This window comes from Bos indicus x Bos taurus, chromosome 14 (genome assembly GCF_003369695.1).
Source record: "Bos indicus x Bos taurus breed Angus x Brahman F1 hybrid chromosome 14, Bos_hybrid_MaternalHap_v2.0, whole genome shotgun sequence".
NCBI classification, from domain to species: Eukaryota; Metazoa; Chordata; class Mammalia; order Artiodactyla; family Bovidae; genus Bos; species Bos indicus x Bos taurus.
The window spans coordinates 73075147-73101961 of NC_040089.1; the positions used below are offsets into that span (position 1 = coordinate 73075147).

Below are 26815 nucleotides of genomic sequence, written 5' to 3' on the forward strand. Positions count from 1 at the left end.
TGGAAGGGAAAGGAAATAAAAAAATAAAGTGTGCCAAGTGATTTACTTCATCTAGAAAATACAGCTTCCAGAATTGCACTATTATCATTAGTTTAGTCAGGCTTCATCCATCCTAAATTTATTTCAATCCAGTTTCTATCACCAACAGTCTATGGAGATTACTCTTCTTACCATCTCCATTGACCAACTAATCATCAAAATTTTGATTTTCTCTTCTCCAATTGGTGCTTAATTGGAAAAATCTTTCCTACTTCTAAATAACTCTTCTCACTCAAAGATTATGTGGAAGTATTTTCTTTTAATTTTTCTGTTTTTATTTTATTGACTCCTTCTGCCCATTGGTGGCTCAGGGGTAAAGAATAAACCTGCCAATGTAGGGGGCGAGGGCTTGATCCCTGGGTGAGGAAAATCCCCTGAAGAAAGAAATGGCAACTCATTCCAGTTTTCTTATCTGGGAAATCCCATGGACAGAGGAGTCTGGTGGGCTACAGGCCATGGGGTCCCGAAAGAGTCAGACACGACTTGGCAACTAAGAAGCAACAACCTGCCCATCACTTAGTTCTAAGATTCGGCCATGCAATGGGTCCAAATCCATGTGCTGATGAGTCACTGGACCTCTTCAGCTCTCTTTGCTACTGCTGCTACTAAGTCGCTTCAGTCGTGTCCGACTCTGTGCGACCCCATAGACGACAGCCCACCAGGCTTCCCCGTCCCTGGGTTTCTGCAGGTAAAAACACCAGAGTGAGTTGCCATTTCCTTCTCCAATGCATGAAAGTGAAACTGAAGTCGATCAGTCGTGTCCGACTCTTAGCAACCCCATGGGCTGCAGCCCACCAGGCTCCTCCGTCCATGGGATTTTCCAGGCAAGAGTACTGGAGTGGGGTGCCATTGCCCGATTTTCAAATAAACCCTGCCCTGTCCATGTTGGTTTCTTCATAAGTCTCCCAAGCCTGTCCTGTGTATTCCAGACTCAGCATGACTTCCATTATGCATCCCACATGACATATCTGCCCCCTTGACTAGCTCTCTTAATCCCATCTGTCTTTCAAACTTTTTGAGGCCAACTTTCTACCTTCTATGAGGAGTTTCCAGGAAATTCCACAACCATTTTCCTTGAATATTTTAAGCTTCTCTAACTGAATATTCTGGAGAATCCCAGGGATGGGGGAGCCTGGTGGGCTGCCGTCTATGGGGTCACACAGAGTCGGACATGACTGAAGTGACTTAGCAGCAACTGAATATTCATTTATTATTTACCATAAATTCTCATTTATTATTAATTCTTAATTTATACTCCACTTCCTTCATTAATTTCTTTAAGAGCAGAGTTTGTCCTACATGTAAAGACTTTTTGTCCCCTCCCCTCATGTAGTTTTGTAATATGTACCCAGAAAGTACCAACTTTGCCATTGAAATAGTAAGTAGTAGTAGTGTTAGTCACTCAGTCGTGTCTGACTCTGCAATCCCTTGGACTGTAGCCTGCCAGGCTCCTCCATCCATGGGATTCTCCAGGCAAGAACACTGGAGTGGGTTGCCATTCCCTTCTCCAGAGGATCTTTCCAACTCAGGGATCGAACACAGGTCTCCTGCATTGCAGGCAGATTCTTTACTGTCTGAGCTACAGGGAAGATGCATGTAAGCAAAAAAAAAAAAAAATCAATTGATCTATACTTTTTAGCCACGACAAAAAAAGTGAAAAGTTTGGAGTTAAGGATTAGGTCTGCCTTTGAATGTGTGTGTGTGTGTGTGTGTGTGAAGTCGCTCAGTGGTGTCCGACTCTTTGTGACCCCGTGGACTGTAGCCCGTCAGGCTCCTCTGTCCATGGGATTCTCTAGGCAAAAATACTGGAGTGGGTTGCCATTTCCTTCTCCAGGGTATCTTCCCAACTCAGGGATCAAACCCGGGTCTCGTGCATTGCAGGCAGACGCTTTATCCTCTGAGCCACGCAAAGCAGCCAATTACGTCATTCTCTGCAAACTTGTCTCCATAGTTTTCAAAGCGGCTATTGGTGGACTTCTTCCCAGTGCCTCAGTAGCCATGGGAGAAAGGCCCTTTGCTTAGCTGAGTACTGCAAGAGTCCAGGGACCAACCAATGCGGACCACGTGTGGGTCGGGCTCTGTAGACGGAACCCAGCTTCACAGAGATTTCCTCATTGATCTTCATCTCAAAGTACACACGGCCCCTTCTGACCGCATAGCTGGCTCGGGCTCCTGACCACAGGTATGCAAAGCCTTCAATCGTGAGCGGGTAGCCACTACTCCGGTCTCAGGCCACCTTGAAGTGGAGGTCGCAGTTGTATGTGTCAATGGCCACAAGGGTGTCATCAAAGTCATCTTCATCCTCTTCAGCCGGAGGCTGAGGAGATCGCCCCCTCCTATCCTCTCGGTGCTCAAAGTACCCTCGTCCCCGGTTTTCTTCATAAGGCCTCTTGCGACTCTGGAATTGCTGTCTGGTTTGTGTTGAGATGCTTCGGGTGGGAGGAAGCTGGTGGGTGCTTCTTGCTTCATCTCTGTCTTCACTTCTGGGCGATAGGCCTGCTGCTGCTACTGTGAAAAGCATAAATAATATTTTTGTAATGACTTAGTAGGAAAAGGCTTCCCTGGAGGCTCACGGACAGAGGAGCCTGGTGGGCGACAGTCTAGGGTCACAAAGAGTTGGATATGACTGAGCAAGCAACACACACACACAGTAGGAAAAGCACATTAGCCTAGTTCACATGGTTTTAAATAGTTAGCACGTGCATGGATTTTTCTTTGTTTGTTTCTTGTTGTTTTAAATTCTGGCTTTACCACGTAGCACTGGAGTATCAGAAAACCTTTTCTGCTTATCTGCTTAGCTGGTTCCAAAAGAGATGCCTATGACCCACAATTTAATGCAAATTTCATAATCTCAGAAAATCATACAAAGAGGAAAACACCTGTTAGGTCAGCTCCCTTAGATTATAATCTATAAAACTATAGAATCGCCCAAAACTAACATTATACTGTAAGTCAAACATACCTCAATTTAAAAAAAATAATGTTTCCATGCCTGCTCTCTAGGAGATAATTTGCTAAGACAATGCATTGATTCTGAGTATAGTGCTTAAATGAATGAAAAATTTTAAAACATCTGTTATAAAATAGATAACTAATAAGACCCTACTGTATAACACAGAGAACTCTGTTCAATACTCTGTAATGACCTATATGAGAAAAGAATCTAAAAAAGAGCAGGTATATGTCAGAGGATGAGATGGCTGAATGGCATCACCAATGCAATGAACATGAACTTGGGCAAACTCCAGGAGATGGTGAGGGACAGGGAGGCCTGGCGTGCTGCAGTCCATGGGGTTGCAAAGAGTCGGACATAACTGGGTGACTGAACAACAACAAATATATGCATGTATAACTGAGTCACTCTGCTGTACTGCAGAAACTAACACAGCATTGTACATCAACTGTGCTCCAATAAAAATTAATTAAATAGAGATTCTTTAAAATTCTGCTTTCTCCGCTCATAAAACTAAAGAACTCTTTGCAAAATAGCTTTCTAATTGATCTGACGTCAATTTACCTAACATATCTTTCCATACATAAAGGTACAGAAAGTTCTGTACATAACTTGTGTTTATGTATTATTAGTGCTAATGAAGTGCTAGTGAAAGTCGTTCAGTTGTGTCCGACTCTTTGCCACCCCATCGACTGTACAGTCTGTGGAATTCTCCAGGCCAGAATACTGGAGTGGGTAGCCTTTCCCTTCTCCAGGGGATCTTCCCAACCCAGGGATCAAACCCAGGTCTCCTACATTGCAGGTGGATTCTTTACCAACTGAGCTATCAGGGAAGCCCTTATGTATTATTAGGTTAGGTATTAAATGAAGGAATATTCATATAATTTCTAGAAACTATCTTTGTAAAGATAAAATTATGTTGTCATTGAACTGAACTCCATGATTTTCAGGCTTCCTAAGATTTCATGGTCCAAGTAGCAGAAGAATTTGGTTGTATATCTGGTTTGAAATCTGGACACAGACTCTAAAGCTGCTTAACACTGCTTGTAATACAAATATGCAATTTCAAGACAACTTTTTCTACTGAATAAATTTTCCATTTTCATTCTGTAGAACTGCTAAGAAAATTCTTCTGAATAAAAGGATATTTCTGTCAAAGTCTTCTTGGAGTTTGCATAATTGTACTTGGTCTTACCTGTCTTCATCTACCCAAACACTTGTTGCCAAGAATACAAGCTTTAGAGAGGTTATCACAAATTCTGGGATGAGATACCCTTTTCTTTCTATAGTTATTACAACTCAGAGAAATGTCGTTCACTAGCAAGATGATATAATAGTGATATATAGAGAGATATCATAATGCAAATACCTGTTGCTGCCTCAGTTCTTTGTAATGAGATGAATGTAACTCAAAAAGAGAAAGCAAAAGTGAAGTCTCTCAGCCATGTCTGACTCTTTGCAACCCCATGGGCTGTAGCCTGCCAGACTCCTTTGTCCATGAGATTCTCCAGGCAAGAACACTGGAGTGAGTTGCCTTTCCCTTCTCCAGGGGATCTTCCCGACCAGAGATGTAACTCAAGTCTCCTTAAACCTGACCATTTTGAAGCTAACAATATTAATGTTGAAACTTCTATTTCATCCTGTGTTATCAGGATGAAATGTATTCCATATCTGGTTTGATGGGAAGTGGAAGTAGTTCAGTCATATCTGATTCTTTGCGACCCCATGGACTATACAGTCCATGGAATTCTCCAGGCCAGAATACTGGAGTGGGTAGACTTTCCTTTCTCCAGGGGATCTTCCCATCTCAGGGATTGAGCTTGGGTCTCCCACATTACAGGTGGATTCTTTACCAGCTAAGTCAGGAAAGAAACCCAAGAATACTGGAGTGGGTAGCCTATCCCTTCTCCAGCAGGTCTTCCCCACCCAGGAATCCAACCGGGGTCTCCTGCATTGCAGGTGGACTCTTTACCAATTGCACTATCAAGGAAGCCCAAGGAAGCCTTTAAGCATCAAAATTGCCTTCAGTAATTTTCTCTAGATTCTCTCAAAGTATTTCGAATATTCATGACTTTCATTCACTGGAAAACACTTAACACAATTTAAATTTCTTTTTTATTATCCAAGGACATTAATGTAAACAGTTTGTGTAAGCAGACTGTTCATCATCTAAAATGGGTAGATAAATTATGCCCCAGGGCCAAATATGGTCCCCTATCTGTTTTTGTAAATAAAGTTTTATTGGAACACAGCCAAACCCATTCATTTACACATTGTCTATGACTGAGCTCTTTTCCAGCAAAGGCAAATAATTGTGACAGAACTTACATGTCCCCTAAATCCCAAAACATTTACTATCTGTACCCTTATTTTTTTAAAAAGTCTGCAAGCCCTGACTGAAAACAGTTCTTTTTTATTGTTTCCTGTGATACTGGAAGTCATTTGCAGTAGTTTCCTTTCCCACACCCCCAATTTATAGTCCAAATAAAGTATTTCTAAGTATCTCTTGTTTACTTTTAAAATATTTACCTTCTAAATGCCTTTAAAATTTTCCACTTCTCTCTGTTTTCATGTTAACACTCTCGTCAATTCACCGTCTTCAACTATACTACTGCAATAGCCTTCTCACTGATTTCCTGCTGGAATCTTGATCCAAGTAAATCCATTCTTTATACTGTAGCCATAGTGATGGTTTTCAAATACAGTTTTCATTATTTCACTCTCACACTGAAAACCCTTCAATAGCTTCCCTATGTTCATTGTTGTTCAGTTGCTCAGTCAACTCCGACTCTTTGCAACCTCATGGAGTACAGCAAGCCAGACTACCCTGTCCTTCACCATCACCTGCAGCTTGTTCAAATTCATGTATATCGAGTCAGTGATGCCATCCAACCATCTCATCCTCTGTCGTCCCCTTTTCCTCCTGCCTTCAATCTCTCCCAGCATCAGGATCTTTTCTAATGAGTCAGCTCTTCCCATCTGGTGGCCAAAAAATTGGAGCTTCAGTTTCAGCGTCAGTCCTTCCAATGAATATTCAGGGTTGATTTCCTTTAGGATTGACTGATTTGATCTCCTTGCAGTCCAAGGGACTCTCAAAAATCATCTCCAACACCACAGTTCAAAACCATCAATTCTTTGGTGCTCAGCCTTCTTTATGGTCCAACCATCACATCCATACATGACTACTGGAAAAATTATAACTTTGACTAGATGGACCTTGTTGGAAAAGCAATGTATCTGTTTTTAATATGCTGTCTAGGTTTGTCATAGCTTTTCTACCAAGGAACAAGTATCTTTTCATTTCATGGTTGCAGTCACCATCTGCAGTGATTTTGGAGCCCAAGAAAATAAAATCTCTCACTGTTTCCCCATCGGTTTGCCATGAAGTGATGGGACCTGATGCCATGATCTTAGTTTTCTGAATGTAGAGTTTTAACCTAGCTTTTTCACTCTCCTCTTTCAGCTTCATAAAGAGGCTCTTTAGTTCCTCTTCACTTTCTGCCATTAGGGTGGTATCATCTGCATATTTGAGGTTATTGATATGTCTCCCAGCAATCTTGATCCCAGCTTGTGCTTCATCCAGCCCAGAATTTCCCATGATGTACTCTGCATATAAGTTACATAAACAGGGTAACAATATACAGGCTTAACATACTCTTTTCCCAATTTTGAACCAGTCCATTGTTCCATGTACAGTTCTAACTGTTGCTTATTGACCTGCATTATAGGTTTCTCAGGAGGCAGATAAGATGGTGTGGTATTCCTAGCTCTTCAAGAATTTTCCATAGTTTGTTGTGATCTACACAGATAGTGACTACAGCCAGGATATGAAAAGATGCTTACTCCTTGGAAGGAAAGTTATGACCAACCTAGACACTATATTAAAAAGCAGAGACATTACTTTGTCGATAAAGGTCCATCTTGTCAAGGCTATGGTTTTTCCAGTAGTCATGTGTGGATGTGAGAGTTAGACTGTAAAGAAAGCTGAGTGCCAAAGAATTGATGCTTTTGAACTGTGGTGTTGGAGAAGACTCTTGAGAGCCCTGTGGACTGCAAGGAGATCCAACCAGTCCATCCTAAAGATCAGTCCCAGGTATTCATTGGAAGGACTGATCCTGAAGCTGAAACTCCAATACTTTGGCCACCTGATTCGAGGAGCTGACTCATTTGAAAAGACCCTGATGCTGGGAAAGATTGAGAGTAGGCGGAAAAGGGGACGACAGAGGATGAGATGGTTGGATGGCATCACCAACTTAATGTACATGAATTTGGGTAGACTCTGGGAGTTGGTGATGGACAGGAAGGCCTGGAGTGCTGTAGTCCACGGGGTTGCAAAGAGTCAGACACACTGAGCAACTAAACTGAACTGCTGCTGCTGCTGCTAAGTTGCTTCAGTCATGTCTGACTCTGTGCGAACCCATAGATGGCAGCCCACCAGGCTCCCCCATCCCTGGGATTCTCCAGGCAAGAACACTGGAGTGGGTTGCCATTTCCTTCTCCAACACATGCAAGTGAAAAGTGAAAGTGAAGTCGCTCAGTCGTGTCTGACTCTCAGTGACCCCATGGACTGCAGCCTACCCTCCTCCATCCATGGACTTTTCCAGGCAAGAGTACTGGAGTGGGTTGCCATTGCCTTCTCCGAAACCAAACTGAACACAGTCAAAGGCTTTAGTGTAGTCAGTGAAGCAGAAGTAGATGTTTTTCTGGAACTCTCTTGCTTTTTTGATGATCCAGCAGATGTTGGCAATTTGATCTCTGGTTCCTCTGCCTTTTCTAAATCCAGCTTGAACACCTGAAAGTTCTCGGTTAGTGTGCTATTGAAGCCTAGCTTGGAGAATTCTGAGCAGTACTTTGCTAGCATGGGAAAATGAGTTTAATTGTGCAGTAGTCTGAACATATTTTGGCATTGCCTTTCTTTGGGATTGGAATGAAAATTGACTTTTTCCATTCCTGTGGCCATTGCTGAGTTTTCCAAATTTCTTAGCATTTTGAATGTCTAAGTTCATTAGTATTAAAATAGTATCAATAACATTCTGCATCTATTAGTCACTATTTTTCTGCACAATTTAATCCCAGCCTTTTTATCTCATTTCATCTTATTATTCTCCTTACAGTAGTCTTTTATTTCATAAATCCCTCCTACCTCAGGGCCTTTGCACAAGCTGTATACTCCATTTGAAACTTTTTTGTGTTCTTCTGCAGTAGTGATTTAGTCACTAAGTTGTGTCCAATTCTTGTGACCCCATGGACTCTAGTCCACCAGGTTTCTCTGTCCATGAGGTCTTCTAGGGAAGAATAATGGGTTGCCATTTCCTTCTCTAGGGAATCTTCCTGACCCAGGGGTCTTTTTTCCATAACATGGCTCTAGGACCACTTAGTTGTCTTTAATGTCATTCCAAACAATGTTACTGTGACGGTTGTCATATCTGTGTGCATTTAAAAAAAGAAAACATCAAAATTGGTGCATTTTTGTGTAGCCATTTTAATATTGAGCACGGAAGAAAAGAAATAATATTTTCAGCCTGTCATGCTCTATTATTTCAAGAAAGGTAAAAACACAACTGAAATGCAAAAAAAAAAAAAAAAAAAAGTTCTACAGTGTATGGAGAAGGTGCAGTGACTGATCTAATGTGTCAAAAGTGGTTTGCAAAGTTTTGTGCTGGAGGTGTCTTATTGGACCATGCTCCATAATCTGGTAGACCAGTTGAAGTTGATAGATCAAATGGAGACATTAATTGAAAATAATCAACACTATACCATATGGGAGATAACCGACATACTGAAAATAGCCAAATCAAGTGTTGAAAATTATTTGAACTAGGTTGGTTATGTTAATCACTTTAATGTTTAGGTCCACCTAAGTTAAGGTTCCACCTTCCTGACCACATTTCCGCATGTGATTCTTTACTTAAGCATAATGAAAACATTCTGATTTTAAAACAAATTGTGATGGGTGATGAAAAGTTAATACTGTACAATAACTTGGAAAGGAAGAGGTTGTGGGGTAGGTGAAATGAACCACCACCAACCACACTAAAGTCCAGTCTTCATCCAAAGAGGGTGATGTCGTGCATACGGTGAGATAGAAAGGGAGTCCTCTATTATGAGCTCCTTCTGGAAAACCAAATGGTTAATTCCAGGAAGTACTGCTCCCAATTACACCAAAGGAAGGCATCACTTGACAAAAAGCATCCAGAATTCATTGTAAATTATTAATATATATTTATTAATACATATAATATTCCATTAGGATAACATAAGACCACATTTCTTTGACAACCAGCAAAAACTGTTATCGTTTGGCTGGGGAGTCTGACTCATCCACCGTATTCACCAGGAATCAACCCTGAATACTCATTGGAAGGACAGATGCTGAAGCTGAAGCTTCAATACTTTGGCCACCTGATGCAAAGAACTGACTCACTGGAAAAGACCCTGATGCTGGGAAAGACTGAAGGTAAAAGAAGAGGGCAGCAGAGGGTGAGATGGTTGGATAGAATCACCAACTCCATAGACGTGAATTTGGGAAAACTCAGAGATAATAAATGACACAGAGGCCTGGCATATTGCCATCCACGGGGTTGCAGAGTCGGAGAACACTTAGTGACTGCACAACAGCAGCAACAGCAATCCACCAGATACCGCACCTTAAAATTTCCATTTGTTTTAGTCTTTATAACATTCTCTTAACGAAAAAAGATTCCACTCCCTGGAAGGCTGTAAAAGACACTTGGAGCAGTTCTTTGCTCAAAAAGATTAAAAGTTTTGGGAAGATGGAGTTATAAAGTTGCCTGAAAAGTGGCAGAAAATAGTGAAATAAAACAGTGAATATGTTGTTCAATAAATTTCTTGGTGAAAATGTAAAGTGAGTCTTTTAATTTATTTAAAAACTGAAGGGACTTTTTGCTCAACCCAATACTATCTCTGAAAGAGAGAAGCACACGCATAAGCTTACTTTCTAAGGCATGCATTTTTGTACCAATATATTAACCTTCATGGTGTTATGAGTGTTTCTGTAGGAGATGATGGACCAAAGCATGTATCTTCATAGACCCCTGATAATTAGAAAGACAAAGAACATGGGTTTTCTGTTATGTTCTCATCACACTGTGAAAACTGAAAAAATTAGAATAATAAAGCTTAGAAGGGATCAGAAAATGTCAATCAATCAATCTATCTTTCTACCTTGAGGCATTTGTATTTAAATTAACAGCTAAAAAACCAAAAGGGATTGAGGTAAGAAAAGGTAAAAAAAAAAAAAAAAAAAAACCAACTATGCTCTAGGCAAAGAGAATATTTATCAGAAACTAAAATGCAATCTTTTCATCTTATCCACATTGCTATATATTCAGCTATACTTCACAAGCAGAGAATAATCTAGTAACAATTCTTTAGCAGATATTTATGTTTACAGAAAATTTACCTAGACTAACTGAGACAGAGAATAGTGGGTCATTTTCAAACTTTTTACAATTTTATAGTGAGGATTTTACACCATTCCTTGATAATCCATCCCTTCATCAGGGGATCTTCCCAATCCAGGAATTGAACCCAGGTCTCCCGCACTGCAGGAGGATTCTTGACCAGCTGAGCCAGCAGGAAAGCCCAAGGATACTGGAGTGGGTAGCCTATCCCTTCTCCAGCAGATCTTCCTGACCCAGGAATTGAACCGGGGTCTCCTGCATTGCAGGCAGATTCTTTACCAACTGAGCCATCAGGGAAGCCCAGAGAATATCACCCTCTTCCAAAACTACAATGTTTTTCTCTTAAGTCTAGCATACTCTCTCTGGCTGTAATTTAATCTCATCCTTTTACCCTCAGCAGAGCAGAGAGCAGCTGGCAACATCCTCCTTCCAATTAATAATCTTTCACATAATTACAGGTGGTTAGTCACCGACTCTTAGCTTTTCTTGTCTACACAAAATCAGTTCAGTAATTTTTTAAAGCCTTTCCCTCCAGGGCATATATTTTTATTTTTTGATATTTTTATAGGCCACACTTCTCTCATTTATATTCTTAGTACACTTATACTTTCCTTAGTGTTTCTTTTTGGTCAATAGGCAATGTTATGGGAAACAAACCTCATACAATGGCATATAAAAAGTCTATTTTAGGATTACCTGTTCAAAGAATCAACATAATTGCATTGTTAACTAAAGCAGAACCAAAGAGAATTTAGCCTTGTTCACACAAGTAATGCTGATTTATTAAAAACTAATTCTCTGCAATTTTTACTTAGCACTGATAGTAAAAGTGAGAATCTTAGAGTTGATTATCATCCATCCTTTCAAGAGATCTGGGGCTTCCGTGATAGCTCAGTTGGTAAAGAATCTGCCTGCAATGCAGGAGACCCCAGTTTGATTCCTGGGTTGGGAAGATCCACTGGAGAAGGGATAGGCTACCCATTCCAGTATTCTTGGACTTCCCTGGTGGCTCAGGTGGGAAAGAATCCACCTCCAATGTGGGAGACCTGGGTTCAATCCCTGGGTTGGGAAGATCCCCTGGAAAAGGAAACGGCTACCCACTCCAGTATTCTGGCCTGGAAAATTCAATGGACTGTATAGTCCATGGGTTCCCAAAGAGTCAGGCATGACTGAGCAACTTTCACTCTTCAAGAGATCGAGCAAGAAGAGAAAGAAGTGGATTTTGAGAAAGAAAGAGAAGTCAGGGTAAGAGGAAATCACTTTAAACTGAAGAATCTTGAGCAGAGTGTGTGTGGAAAGAACAGATATAAAATAAGAAGTGGAAAGTGAGAAAGTGGGTAACTGCTGAAATGAGAGCATAAAGACCCAAGAGGGAGTGGAGTGAGGTGCAGAGGTGGAACTTAACTGACTTGACTTATTTTTAAATAAGCAAAATCCTACTTTGTTACTTTGATTGTATACTAATCTTATACTTTGATTTTATAAACAGTTCATTTAGATTGTTAATTTCTTGGCACTCTTTCATGAATTTCTTGGCAATCTTTAAGGATACTTTTTTTTCTCCTGAAAGTAATTATTTACTACACTACTCATGGACTGCAGCCCTCCAGGCTCCTCTGTCCATGGGATTCTCCAGGCAAAAGCACTGGAGTGGGCTGTCCTGTCCTTCTCAAGGGGATCATCTTGACCCAAGGATCGAACATCAGGTCTCCTGTGTTTCCTGCATTCCAGCAAATTCTTTACCTACTGAGTCACCTGGGAAGCACCAATTATGACAATACCTCATAGATAATATTTGAAATAGATTCAGGCTCTTTTTACTCTTCACATATTAATACCTTGATTGACTTAGGCTTTAAACTACTTTTTTATTGATGAGCTTTTGATTGATTCATATTTAAATAATTGCATTATGGTGGCTCAGAGGGTAAAGCATCTGTCTGCAATGCAGGAGACCTGGGTTCGATCCCTGGGTCAGGAAGGTCCCCTGGAGAAGGAAATGACAACCCACTCCAGTACTCTTGCCTGGAAAATCCCATAGACAGAGGAGCCTGGTAGGCTACAGTCCATGGGGTCGCAAAGAGTCGGACACGACTGAGTGACTTCACTTTCTTCACTTTAAAATTTAAGTAGTTCTAATTAGCTTACAAATACAATTTTCCCTTTCTCAGCATTTAATTTTTGCTATGATATGTCTTTTAGTATCTTCCATATCTTTGCAATCCATGACCTTCTTCTTTAAAACAACCAGATGTCGTATGGAGCAGTATCAGATCCCCCTATATTTAATGCCCCCCAAATGCATAGAAGTGAAACAGGAGAGTGAAAAAGTTGGCTTAAAGCTCAACATTCAGGAAACTAAGGTCATCACATCTGGTCCCATCACTTCATGGCAAATACATGGGGAAACAGTGAAAACAATGACAGACTTTATTTTGGGGGGCTCCAAAATCACTGCAGATGGTGATTGCAGCCATGAAATTAAAAGACGTTTGCTCCCTGGAAGAAAGGAGCATAGAAAGGTTATCTATGACCAACCTATACAGCATATTAAAGAGCAGAGACATTACTTTGCCAACAAAGATTCATCTAGTCAAAGCTATGGTTTTTCCGGTAGTCATGTATGGATGTGAGAGTTGGACTATAAAGAAAGCTGAGCGCCAAAGAATTGATGCTTTTGAACTGTGGTGTTGGAGAAGACTCTTGAGAGTCCCTTGGACTGCAAAGAGATCCAACCAGTCCATCCTAAAGGCTATCAGTTCTGAATATTCATTGGAAGGACTGATGCTGAAGCTGAAACTCCAATACTTTGGCCACCTGATGAGAAGAACTGACTCATTAGAAAAGACCTTGATGCTGGGAAAGATTGAAGGCAGGAGGAAAAGGGGACGACAGAGGATGAGATGGTTGGATGGCATCACCGACTCAATGGACATAAGTTTGAGTAAACTCCGGGAGTTGATAGGGAGGCCTGGCGTGCTGCAGTCCATTCAGTAGCATAGAGTCAGACACAACTGAGCAACTGAACTGAACTGAACTGAATTGAACTGAAATGCAACCTGCTATGTAAATAACAGCTTTTGATAACCATTTCCCTCAGGGCTTCTCTATTATGGGTGATATCAAAGCAGAGAATGTGTTTTGGAGTAAACTGAAAAGCTAAACCATTTTCTTAAGAAGGATTTTAATTAGTCAAATGGAACATGTTAATGTTTTTCATTTGAGGTTTGAAGAGAAAGGAACTAAAACACAGAGGAACATAGCAAGTGTAGATTCTCTGGCTTCCCTAGAAATGTGGGGTGACACACCTCTGAATTTTTTCCAACAGAAGTATTATAAGAGGAAGAAAAAAGTTGTGAGAGGGTAAATGTTAGCCAAGAATATAGTAGCATTAAGGGCTCGGCGCCAGGCTTATAGAGTTTCTCTGCAGCACAGTTTTTATTGATGAGTGTGTGCAGTCTAACTCACATAATTGGAGCTACTATAATCATGCTATCCATTTTCCTTACTGTAGCACATACTGTTGAGGTGTATGGGTAGCAGTAGTTGCTATTGCAATATTGCCCCCTTGCTACATGTGGGTATTTAATCATCTGCTTATTTTACCTTCCTTGTGGTGACACCCTGCTACTGAACGGTGAGGTTAAGTCCTCATAGCCAGGACAGTAGGAGAGAAAAACAATGATGGCAATCCAGAACCCACAGCCACAGAGCTCTAAGAGTGAGCGGTTTTGCAAAAATACAACGGGAAAATAATATCCTCTAGCTCAGAGCATTTAATTTAATAAAACAATGAAAGAAATTGATTTCAAACAGAATGCGTTCATTGTATGTCATTTGCCCCTCTGTTTTAAAAGCTATTAAAACAAGTTATATCTCATTTTGGAAAACTGAGAATAAAGTCATAAAGGCACAGTGGGGTTTGCTTGAAATACACATTACTAAAATGGTACCGAAACATTTTATTTGCTTTGGCCTTTTGAAGTGAGGCCATGGTGAGGCTGGAAGAATGATGCTTTTTGACATTCAACAGTTCTGTTGTTTGCTCTTGTTTTTAGAGTCACTAAGGGATTTTTTTTCCCTGATAACTCAGGATAGCCAGGCAGGAGATAAGAACTTCACAGGCCCTCAGGATCCTGGGTGATCACTCCATTGCAGCATCTTCAAAGGAAAGCAAAAACAGAGGGCTTCATTTTCAAAATCAGTTTATGTGGATGTTTCATGGCACAGAAGAGGTTACACAGGTGTTTCAGGCCTTTGATGTTTTCTTTTTGTTCATACTGTTTCCAAAGGGAAGGTGTAGGCTAAAGCATTCCCAATAGTTCCTACAAGAGGCGTCAAGCCAAGGCAAGCAGATGTTGGTGTCACATTCACAGTCAACGAATGTAATATCTGGTTTTTCATAACTACCCGTCCAAAGCGTATAAACAGAACACAGTATAAAGATCAGTAAAACAGGAGGAGACATACTCTGTGCCCTCTCATCCCACTGAGCTCCGAATGACTCCACATCCTCTTGCCTACATTTCCTGAGCTCCCAGTTGGACCAAAATCACTGAAAAAGCTGCCAGAGTATATACTCCTCCTTAGAGGTGCATCCCACAATCTTTGCTGAGCTTCAGGATGTGGCTCTTAATCATCTACCAGATGTTTTTATTTACTAGTTGCTATTTAAAATAGCTTGTAGGGTATTCTTATTTCATTCTGATCTCATTCCATTTAGAAACCGTTAAATGCATGCAACGCATGTATTCCTAAAGCAGAGACTCAGCAGCAATAATCAAGGCTGTGAAAGTGTTTTGTGAAATCCACACAAAACTAGTCAACTGCATGAACATGCTGAATAGCGTTTCATACTACCCTTAAGTAATAAATAAATAAAAGAAAGAAAGAAACTGAAGTCGCTCAGTCATGTCCGACTCTTTGCGACCCCATGGACTGTATGTTGCCCACCAGGCTCCTCTATCCATGGGATTTCCCAGGAAAGACTACTGGAGTGGGTTGCCATTTCCTTCTCCAGGGTATCTTCCCGACCCAGGGACTGACCCTGGGTCTCCTGCATTGCAGGCAGACGCTTTACTGTCTGAGCCACCAGGGAAGCGAAGTCTTAAGCCCTGGACCACCAGGGAAGTCCCAATAAATAAACAGGAACATTTTAATGGTGGTGGAGTGAGAGCAGTGGATGCTCCCAGTGCCCCTAGGAAACATCACCTTTTTCTGGTCAGTATAACTAGCCCCCAGCTTTTGATGGCTAATGGCTTAGTTGTCTTTTCCAGAGAACTTATCTAAGCTGATCTAAGCAAGAGTGTTCTCTCTGAACGTAACTGTGATGCATACACATGCTTACACACACACATACATACACAGATGCATAGGGTCGGCCTGCTGCCAATAACTGACTCACATTAGTGCACACAGGACCTGTCCCCTTGATCATGCTGCAATTCATGCCCTAGAGAAACCCAACGGATCAGCTTGAAGCTGGACATCATCTGGGATAACTTTCTAATAGAGATTTGCCCCATCCTGCCCTATCCTGCCTCCCTCAGAATATCACTCTTTCAAGCATCACTTGATGTGCTAAAATTACTGCTCTGTTTCTTGGGAATCCAACCCTATATGAGAACATGTGAATAATGTAAATCATTAGGACTGAGGTTGTAAATCAATCAAAATATGGTCTGTATTCTGAATAGAGAGCAAAGGCAGCAGAGAGCAAAAAAACACAGGCCTGAAGATACTACCTAGCACTGTGCAACAATTGTATTATTTTAAGTGGATGAATAAACAAACAAATATAAGTTGAAGACTGCTATGAATATCTTCTTCTTGTTGTTCAGGCACTAAACAGTGACTGACTCTTTGTGACCCCATGGACTGCCACGTGCCAGAATTCCCTGTTCTTCACTATTTCCATGAGTTCACTCAAACTCATGTGCACTGAGTTGGTGATACCCTCCAAGCATCTCATCCTCTGTCCCTCCCTTCTATCACCCACAGGGTCTTTTTCAGTGAGTCAACCCTTCCAAGCAGGTGGCGAAGGTATCAGAGCTTCAGCTTCAGAATCAGCCCTAACAATGAATATTCAGAATTGATTTCATTTAGGATTGACTGGTTTGATCTCCTTGCAGTCCAAGGAACTCCCAAGAGTTTTCTCCAGCACCACAGTTCAAAAGCATCACTTCTTCAGTGCTCAGCCTTCTATATGGCCCAACTATCACATCCATACATGACTACTTGAAAAACTATAGCTTTGACCATACAGAACTGTATCAGCAAAGTGACGTCTCTGCTTTTTAATATGCTCTTTAGGTTTTTCATGGTCTTCCCTGGTGTCTCAGATGGTAAAGAATCTACGTGCAATGTGGGAGACCTGGGTTCGAACCCTGGGTTGGGAAGATCCCCTGAAGAGGGCATGGCCACTCCAATGTTCTTGCTTGGAGAAACCCCATGGGCAGAGGAGCCCGGCGGGCTATAGTCCATGGGTTACAAAGAGTTGGACATAACTGAACAACTGAGCACACATAGGTTTGTCATAGCTTTCCTTTCAAGAAGAAAGCTTCTTTCAATTTCATGGTGGCAGTCGCCTTCCACAGTGATTTTGGAATGCAAGAAAAGAAGATCTGTCACTGCTCGCATCATGTGGTGCTGGTGTTAAAAACTCGCCTAAGAACGCAGGAGACAAAAGAGACGTGGGTTCAAACCCTGGGTCGGAAGATCCCCTGGAGGAGGAAATGGCAACCCACTCCAGTATTCTTGCCTGGAGAATCCCATGGACAGAGGAATCTAGCACGCTAGAGTCCATAGGGTCACACAGAGTTGGAGACGGCTGAAGTGACTTAGCCCATTTGCTATGAAACGATGCGGCTGGATGACATTATCTTAGTTTTTTGAATGTTGAGTTTCAAGCCAGCTTTTTCGCTTTCCTCTTTCATCCTCAACAAGAGTCTCTGTAGTTCCTCTTTACTTACTGCCATTAGGGTGGTAACATCTGCATCTCTGAGGTTGTTGATATTTCTCCTGGCTATCTGGATTCCAGCTTGTGAGTCATTCAGCCTGGCATTTGTGTGATGTACTCTACATACAAGTTAAATAATTAGGTGACAGTATACAGCTTAACCCACTCCTTTCTTGATTTTGAACCAGTCTATTGCTCCACCGTTATTGTTGTTCAGTCATTCAGTCATCTCTGACTCTTTGCGACCCCACAGACTGCAGCACGTCAGACTTTCCAGTCCTTCACCATCTCCCAGAGCCTGTTCAAACTCATGTTCATTGAGTAGGTGATGCCATCCAACAGTCTCATCCTCTGTCATCCCATTTTCCTCCTGACCTCAATTTTTCCCAGCATCACAGTCTTTTCCAATGAGTCTGCACCTTGCATCAGGTGGCCAAAGTATTGGAGCTTCAGCGTCAGCATCAGTCCCTCTAATGAATATTCAGGATTGATTTCGTTTAGGATTGACTGGTTTGATCTCCTTGCAGTCCAAGGGACTCTCAAGAGTCTTCTCCAACACCACAGATGAAGCATCAGTTCTTCGGTGCTCAGGTGCTCAGCCTTATTTATGGTCCAACTCTCACATCCATACATGTACTGGAAAAACTATAGCTTTGACTAGACAGAGCTTGGTCTGAAAATAATGTCTCTGCTTCTTAATAAGCTGTTTAGGTTTATCGTAGCTTTACTTCCAAGTGAGTGTGTTAATAGCCTTAGTAGGGAAGCCAGAGGTCCCCAAGAGGCAGGAGGAAATAAAATTGCAAGTGGCAGACATATTTTTTTCTTTTCTCTGCTAATCCTGTGTTGTCATGGTGACACCTGGTTCCCCCTGAACTTAATTTTATCTCAAACCTTCCTTGAGCTAACCAAAGCATTTTTTCTCATGGAAATGTCTTCCTTAAGCTATGTTAATGAACGATGTATTTGCTCTAAAATCTGCCTTTCTTCAAGATTCATGTCAATTGTTTTATTGCCCGGGATGACTCTCCTTGTGCCAATGCTATCTCAAATGCCTGTTGTGGGTGAGGGGCCTGGGGCAACTCTCTCAGTTTTGAGATGTTTCCCTTCTCTAATTAGCAGCTTGCTAACAGATATACAACTCCTTGCTAAAAACTAGCAAAGGGCCACTCTTTCTGTCCCCTTCTGAATCTATGTCAGTAGCTTTCTCTTATCTCTTTTATACTTTAATAAAACTTTTTTACACAAAAAGCTGAGTGATCAAGCCTCGTCTCTGGCCCTGGATCAAATTCCTCTCCTCTGGAGGCCAAGAATCTCAGCTTCATTCATGGATCATTTCAGCAACTTTTCACAAGGAGCAAGTCTCTTTTAATTTCATGGCTGCAGCCACCATATGCAGTGATTTTGGAACCCAAGAAAATAAAGTCTGTTACTGTTTCCATTGTTTCCCCATCTATTTCCCATGAACTGATGGGACTGGATGCCATGATCTTTGTTTTTTGAATATTGACTTTTAAGCCAGCTTTTTGACTCTCCTCTTTCACATTCATCAAGAGGCTCTTTAATTTCTCTTTGCTTTCTGCCATAAGGTGGGTGTCATCTGCATATCTGAAGTTATTGATATTTCTCCCAGAAATCTTGATCCCAGCTTGTGCTTCGCACAACCTGGCATTTTGCATGATGTACTCTGCACATAGATTAAATAAGCAGGTGACAATATACAGTCTTGACATACTTCTTTCCCAATTTGGAACCAGTCCATTGTACCATGTCCTGTTCTAACTATTGCTTCTTGACCTGCATACAGATTTCTTAGGAGGAAGGTAAGGTGGCCTGGTATTCCCATCGCTTCAAGAATTTTCCACATTTTTTTTTTTTTTTTTTTTGGTGATCCACATAGTCAAAGGATTCTTTTAGACCCTTACCATTTCTGTCATTTATGTGCTCAAGTCTGCATGAAATGTTCGCTTGATATCTCTAATTTTCTTGAAGAGATCTCTAGTCTTTCCCATTCGATTGTTTTCCTCTGTTTCTTTGCAGTGTTCCCTTAAGTAGGCTTTCTTACCTCTCCTTGCTATTCTTTGGCACTCTGCATTCAGTTGGATATTTCTTTCCCTTTCTCCTTTGCCTTTTCCTTCTCTTCTTTTCTATTTATAAGGCCTCCTCAGACAACCATTTTGCCTGGTTGCATTTCTTTTTATTGGGATGGTTTTGGTCACTGCATCCTATGCAGTGTTACAAACCTCTGTCCACAGTTCTTCAGGCATTCTATATACCAGGTCTATTCCTTTGATTCTATAGATCATCTCCACTGTATAATCATAAGAGATTTGATTTGGGTCATACCTGAATGGCCTAGTGGTTTTCCCTACTTTTTAAAAAAATTTGAGTCTGAATTCTGCAATAGGATGCTGATGATCTGAGCCACAGACAGCTCCAGGTCTTGTTTTTGCTGACTTATAGAGCTTCTCCATTTTTGGCTGCAAAGAATATAATTATTCTGATTTTCATATTGACCATCTGGTGATATCCATGTGTAGAGTCGTTTCTTGTGTTGTTGGAAGTGGGTGTTTGCTATGACCAGTGAATTATCTTGGCAAAACAGTTAGCCTTTACCCTGCTTCATTGTGTACTCTAAGGCCATACTTGCCTGCTACTCCAGGTATCTCTTGACTTCCTACTTTTGCATTCCAATCCCCTATGATGAAAAGGATATCTTTTTTGGTGTTAATTCTAGTAGGTCTTGTAGGTTTCATAGAACCAGTCAAATCAGCTTCTTCAGCATTAGGGGTCAGGGCATAGACTTGGATTACTGTGATGTTGAATGCCTTGCCTTGGAAACGAACCAAGATCATTCTGTCATTTTTGAGAATTGCACCCAAGTACTGCGTTTTGAACTCTTTTGTTGACTATGAGGGCTAGTCCATTTCTTCTATGGGATTCTTGCCCACAGTAGTAGATATAACTGTCATCTCAATTAAAGTTGCCCATTCCCGTCCATTTTAGTTCTCTGATTCTTAAAATATTGATGTTCACTTTTGTCTTCTCCTGCTTATCCGTGTCCAATTTACCTTGATTCATGGACCTAACATTCTTGGTTCCTATGCGATATTATTCTTTTTCAGCACTGGACTTTACTTTTACCACCTGACATATCCACAACTGAGCGACATTTCTGCTTTAGCCCAGTCTCTTCCTTCTTTATGGAGCTGTTTCTCCGCTCTTCCTCAGTCGCATACTGGATACCTACTGAACTGGGGGGCTCATATCATGAGTCATTGTGCTCATGTGGTTCTCAGAGCAAGAATCCTGAAGTGGTTTGCAACTTCCTTCTCCAGGGGATCTCATTTGGTCAGGCCTTGACTAGCAGGGACATGTCCTTCAGTTGCTCCACGATGTGCCTGGAGCCCCGGTTGTACCACTGCTGGTCGTCCTTGAGCATGCAAACTTTCACCTGCCAAAGTCAATCACCGTGACACCTGGGGGTCATGACAAAGGCCCTGCAGGCGTCCCTTGGAAGAGGGTCTGGGGAAGGCTGGAGCCAAGGTTGGGGGACCCCCAGGAGGATCGAGCTCCCCAGGCTCACTGTGGCCATGGGCCCGACCTGCTGCCTGCATGGCCCACTCTCTGCAGGGCTCTGGCTCCTCTGCATTATCGTCCAGGCCCTGCCAGCCCTGCCACCCCAAGTGGGCCACATCGTTTCATCATGGCCTCGCCAAGCTAGGAACTCTGGGCACAGGTCACTACCCTGACTACCCTGCTCCTGCCTCCTCTATGATCTCTGGTAAGCCACTCCTGGGCCCCCTTTTCAGCCACTGTCTCTTCAGGCTACCGCTACCATGTTATTCCACTATTACGATTCTTTGCACCCTTATCAAGTGTCAGATGAGCAGCAAGAGCCGGTGGAGGGCAGGAGTCAGTGTGGAAGCCCCGCCCCATCCCTCCTCTTCTCTCTAGTTTCCACCACCTTCATGAACCCCAAAGTCTGGGTAGACTCAAGCCCAGGGAACTTGAACTTAGAGGGTTCAAGATTAAGGGCTCAATTTCAGCTACTAGATGTAAGTCCACCTTTTATTAGATCAGAACACTGTCTTGAGTTTACTTAGCTGGTGAGCCCTCCAGGACCTGACCTAGATCTGTGTTCCCTAAACCAATACTTTCATGTGCGTGTCTGACTTCCCACTACATGGTGCATTTAAAGGCCAGAATCATGTTGTATTAATTTTTGTTTCCCCAAAACCTGGCACAAGATTGCCTGTATTCAATTCAGTCACTCAGTCATGTCTGACTCTTTGCAACCCCATGAATCGCAGCACGCCAGGCCTCCCTGTCCATCACCAACTCCCGGAGTTCACCCAGACTCACGTCCATCGAGTCAGTGATGCCATCCAGCCATCTCATCCTCTGTCGTCCCTTTCTCCTCCTGCCTCCAATCCCTCCCAGCATCAGAGTCTTTTCCAATGAGTCAACTCTTCGCATCAGGTGGCCAAAGTACTGGAGTTTCAGCTTTAGCATCATTCCTTCCAAAGAAATCCCAGGGCTGATCTCCTTCAGAATGGACTTGTTGGATCTCCTTGCAGTCCAAGGGACTCTCAAGAGTCTTCTCCAACACCACAGTTCAAAAGCATCAATTCTTCAGTGTTCAGCCTTCTTCACAGTCCAACTCTCACATCCATACATGACCACAGGAAAAACCATAGCCTTGACTAGACGCACTTTTGTTGACAAAGTAATGCCTCTGCTTTTCAATATGCTATCTAGGTTGGTCATAACTTTCCATCCAAGGAGTAAGCGTCTTTTAATTTCATGGCTGCAGTCACCATCTGTAGTGATTTTGGAGCCCAGAAAAATAAAGTCTGACACTGTTTCCCCATCTATTTCCATGAAGTGATGGGACCGGGGACCAGATGCCATGATCTTCATTTTCTGAATGTTGAGCTTTAAGCCAACTTTTGCACTCTCCACTTTCACTTTCATCAAGAGGCTTTTGAGTTCCTCTTCACTTTCTGCCATAAGGGTGGTGTCATCTGCATATCTGAGGTTATTGATATTTCTCCCGGCAATCTTGATTCCAGCTTGTGTTTCTTCCAGTCCAGTATTTCTCATGATGTACTCTGCATATAAGCTAAATAAGCAGGGTGACAATGTACAGCCTTGACAAACTCCTTTTCCTATTTGGAACCAGTCTGTTGTTCCATGTCCAGTTCTAACCGCTGCATCCTACCTGCATACTGATTTCTCAAGAGGCAGGTCAGGTGGTCTGGTATTCCCATCTCTTTCAGAATTTTCCAGAGTTTGTTGTGGTCCACAGAGTCAAAGGCTTTGGCATAGTCAATAAAGCAGAAATAGATGTTTTTCTGGAACTCTCTTGCTTTTTCCATGATCCAGCAGATGTTGGCAATTTGATCTCTGGTTGCTCTGCCTTTTCTAAAGCCAACTTGAACATCAGGAAGTTCACGGTTCACATATTGCTGAAGCCTGGCTTGGAGAATTTTGAGCATTACTTTACTAACGTGTGAGATGAGTGCAATTGTGCGGTAGTTTGAGCATTCTTTGGCATTACCTTTCTTTGGGATTGGAATGAAAACTGACTTACAGTCCTTTGGACACTGCTGAGTTTTCCGAATTTGCTGGCATATTGAGTGCAGCACTTTCACAGCATCATCTTTCAGGATTTGAAAGAGCTCAACTGGAATTCCATCACCTCCACTAGCTTTGTTCGTAGTGATGCTTTCTAAGACCCACTTGACTTCACATTCCAGGATATCTGGCTCTAAATGAGTGATCACACCATCGTGATTATCTGGGTTGTGAAGATATTTTTTTTAAAGTTCTTCTGTGTATTCTTGCCACCTCTTCTTAATATCTTCTGCTTCTGTTAGGTCCATACCATTTCTGTCCTTTATCGAGCCCATCTTTGCATGAAATGTTCCCTTGGTATCTCTAGTTTTCTTGAAGAGACCCCTAGTCTTTCCCATTCTGTTGTTTTCCTCTATTTCTTTGCATTGATCGCTGAGGAAGGCTTTCTTATCTCTTCTTGCTATTCTTAGGAACTCTGCATTCAGATGCTTATATCTTTCCTTTTCTCCTTTGCTTTTCACTTCTCTTCTTTTCACAGCTATTTTTAAGGCTTCCCCCAGACAGCCATTTGGCTTTTTTGCATTTCTTTTCCATGGGGATGGTCTTGATCCCTGTTTCCCGTACAATGTCACGAACCTCATTCCATAGTTCATCAGGCACTCTATCTATCAGATCTAGGCCCTTACATCTATTTCTCACTTCTACTGTATAATCATAAGGGATTTGATTTAGGTCATATCTGAATGATCTAGTGGTTTTCCCTATTTTTTCAATTTAAGTCTGAATTTGGTAATAAGGAGTTCATGATCTGAGCCACCGTCAGCTCCTGGTCTTGTTTTTGTTGACTGTATAGAGCTTCTCCATCTTTGGCTGCAAAGAATATAATTAATCTCATTCCGGTGTTGACCATCTGGTGATGTCCATGTATAGAGTCTTCTCTTGTGTTGTTGGAAGAGGGTGTTTGCTATGACCAGTGCATTTTCTTGGCAACACTCTATTAGTCTTTGCCCTGCTTCATTCCGTATTCCAAGGCCAAATTTGCCTGTTACTCCAGGTGTTTCTTGACTTCCTACTTTTGCATTCCAGTCCCCTATAATGAAAAGGACATCTTTTTTGGGTGTTAGTTCTAAAAGGTCTTGTAGGTCTTCATAGAACCATTCAACTTCAGCTTCTTCAGTGTTACTAGTTGGAGCATAGACTTGGATTACTGTGATTTTGAATGGTTTTCCTTGGAAATGAACAGAGATCATTCTGTCGTTTTTGAGGTTGCATCCAAGTACTGCATTTTGGACTCTTTTGTTGATCATGATGGCCACTCCATTTCTTCTGAGGGATTCCTGCCTGCAGTAATACATATAATGGTCATCTGAATTAAATTCTCCCATTCCAGTCTATTTTAGTTTGCTGATGCCTAGAATGCGATGTTCAGTTTTGCCATCTCCTGTTTGACCATTTCCAATTTGCATTGATTCATGGACCTAACATTCCAGGCTCCTATGCAATATTGCTCTTTATAGCATCGGGCTTTACTTCCATCACCAGTCACATCCACAGCTGGGTATTGTTTTTGCTTTGTCTCCATCCCTTCATTCTTTCTGGAGTTATTTCTCCACTGATCTCCAGTAGCATATTGGGCACCTACTGACCTGGGGAGTTCCTCCCTCAGTATCCTATCATTTTGCCTTTTCATACTGTTCATGGGGTTCTCAAGGCAAGAATATGGCGGCTGCAATCGGCGCACTAAGCGTGGGCAGCTGCAACTGACCGGGGCACTAAGCGCGTCCAAGAGGAGCTTCCCACGTCCAAGGTCAGGGGCAGCGGCTCAGAGTGCCAGGCTGCAACAGCCCAGGAATGCCCGAGAAGAGCTACCCAAGTCCGAGGTCAGGGGCCGTGGCCAGGAGGAGCTACCCCACGTCTGAGGCCAGGGGAAGCAGCCAGGAGGAGCTACCCCACGCCTGAGGCCAGGGGCAGCGGCCGGGAGGACCAACCCCACGTCCAAGGAGCAGTGGCTGCATGGGCGCAGGAGGGCCTAGAGGAGCTATCCCACGCTGAAGGCCAGGAAGGGTGGTGGTGAGGAGATAACCCTCATCCAAGGTAAGGAGCAGTGGCTGTGCTTTGCTGGAGCAGCCATGAAGAGATACCCCACGCCCAAGGTAAGAGAAACCCAAGTAAGATGGTAGGTGTTGCAAGAGGGCATCAGAGGGCAGACACACTGAACCCATACTCACAAAAAACTAGTCAATCTAATCACACTGGGACCACAGTCTTGTCTAACTCAATGAAACTGAGCCATGCCCGTGGGGCAACCCAAGATGGGCGCATCATGGTGGAGAGATCTGACAGAATGTGGTCCACTGGAGAAGGGAATGGAAAACCACTTCAGTACTCTCGCCTTGAGAACCCCATGAACAGTATTGCTTGTATTAAGTATTGATAAATACTTGCAGAACTGCTGGGAGCCAGCGTGAGGAACTCCGCCCATGGCAAAGGTCATGAGGAAGGAGACTCGACATACGCAAAGGTGGGATCGAGCCTCAGGAGTCCCCCTGGAAATTCTCGAGCATCTACCCCCATAACCAGAGCCTGCCTACTTTACTACTTTGTGCTCTCACCTACACCTCTGACTTTACGGGGGGCTGTCCCCCACCACCTCTTTCAGAGAAGGAGTTAACTTAGCGCTCCAGTTAATAAAAATTTCTGGGCGTGACAAGAGTGTTTCAACCTACACACTCCTCTGAAGGTTCTCTAGCCTGCCTGACAGGCTTGTCCAGCCACATGTGATTGTTCATAGCCTCCCAACCGTGAGAGGCACGAGATGCTTTAAACCTTCTAAAAACAGGTTCTTCAGAGAAGTTAGAAAACTATTAGTATAAGTATAATGGGCTGATTAGAAATTGTATTGGTGAAGGGTTTTTCATTTGTTGAGCCAATGTTTGCTGCTAAGTCTCCACATCCCCTGCCCTTACACACATTAATGAATACATAGAAGAAATAAGTATTAACCTTTGATATTAATCACGTTAGACCTTAGGCTAAGCAAATTCTTTCCTTAATTAAAACCCACTACACCCTCACCCTATAGGAATGTAAATTTATCTGGTACCTTCAGAAGGTGGTGTCTGTTTTAAGAATAATCATCCCTGGGGAAATAAGTGTTCTGGTTGACTGACCGTTGTCACAAGGAGAGGGTCATAAATTGTCAGCAGGCCCCTGGCCAGAAGATGATGTAACACCCCTAAGACCTCTGTATACATTTGTATGAAGCACCTGACTTTAATAAAAGTCAGGACTGCTGACCCCATGTGACTTTTGTATAACATCTCATTGTATAAAAACAGACCCTGGAAAAATAAAAAATGGGATCAGTTCCTCGAAAGACTGATCTCCTTGTGTCATTCTTTCTTTCACCTTCTAGCTGAATCCCCTCTGGAACGTGGAGGTTCTTCAAGCCTACTAATATTGCCTGGGCTTCTAAGATCCGACGGGGGAGGCTTCAGTGTCTCTTCTCCTTCGGGAGAACTGAAGGACGCCTGCGGCCTACATAGGTGACGCAAATTTCTTGTCTGAAATTTTATTGGTTTTCTGCGTAAACCAAGTTATTCAGACTCTTTTCTCCACTGAATTTCCCTGCTGAGCTATCCTCACTTAACCACTCTATAAGCCTAGCTATCCTCACTTAACCACTCTATAAGCCTCTGCTGCTACGTCACTTCAGTCGTGTCCAACTCTGTGCAACCCCATAGATGACAGCCCACCAGGCTCCCCCATCCCTGGGATTCTCCAGGAAAGAACACTGGAGTGAGTTTCCATTTCCTTCTCCAGTGCATGAAAGTGAAAAGTGAAAGTGAAGTCGCTCAGTCTTGT

The 26815-nt window shown here is 42.4% G+C and overlaps 1 pseudogene; it reads right to left on the reverse strand.

Annotated features, from left to right (window-relative positions):
- Positions 1-1868: 1868 nt before the first annotated feature.
- On the reverse strand, positions 1869-21023 carry LOC113904018 (annotated as a pseudogene).
- Positions 21024-26815: the final 5792 nt, after the last annotated feature.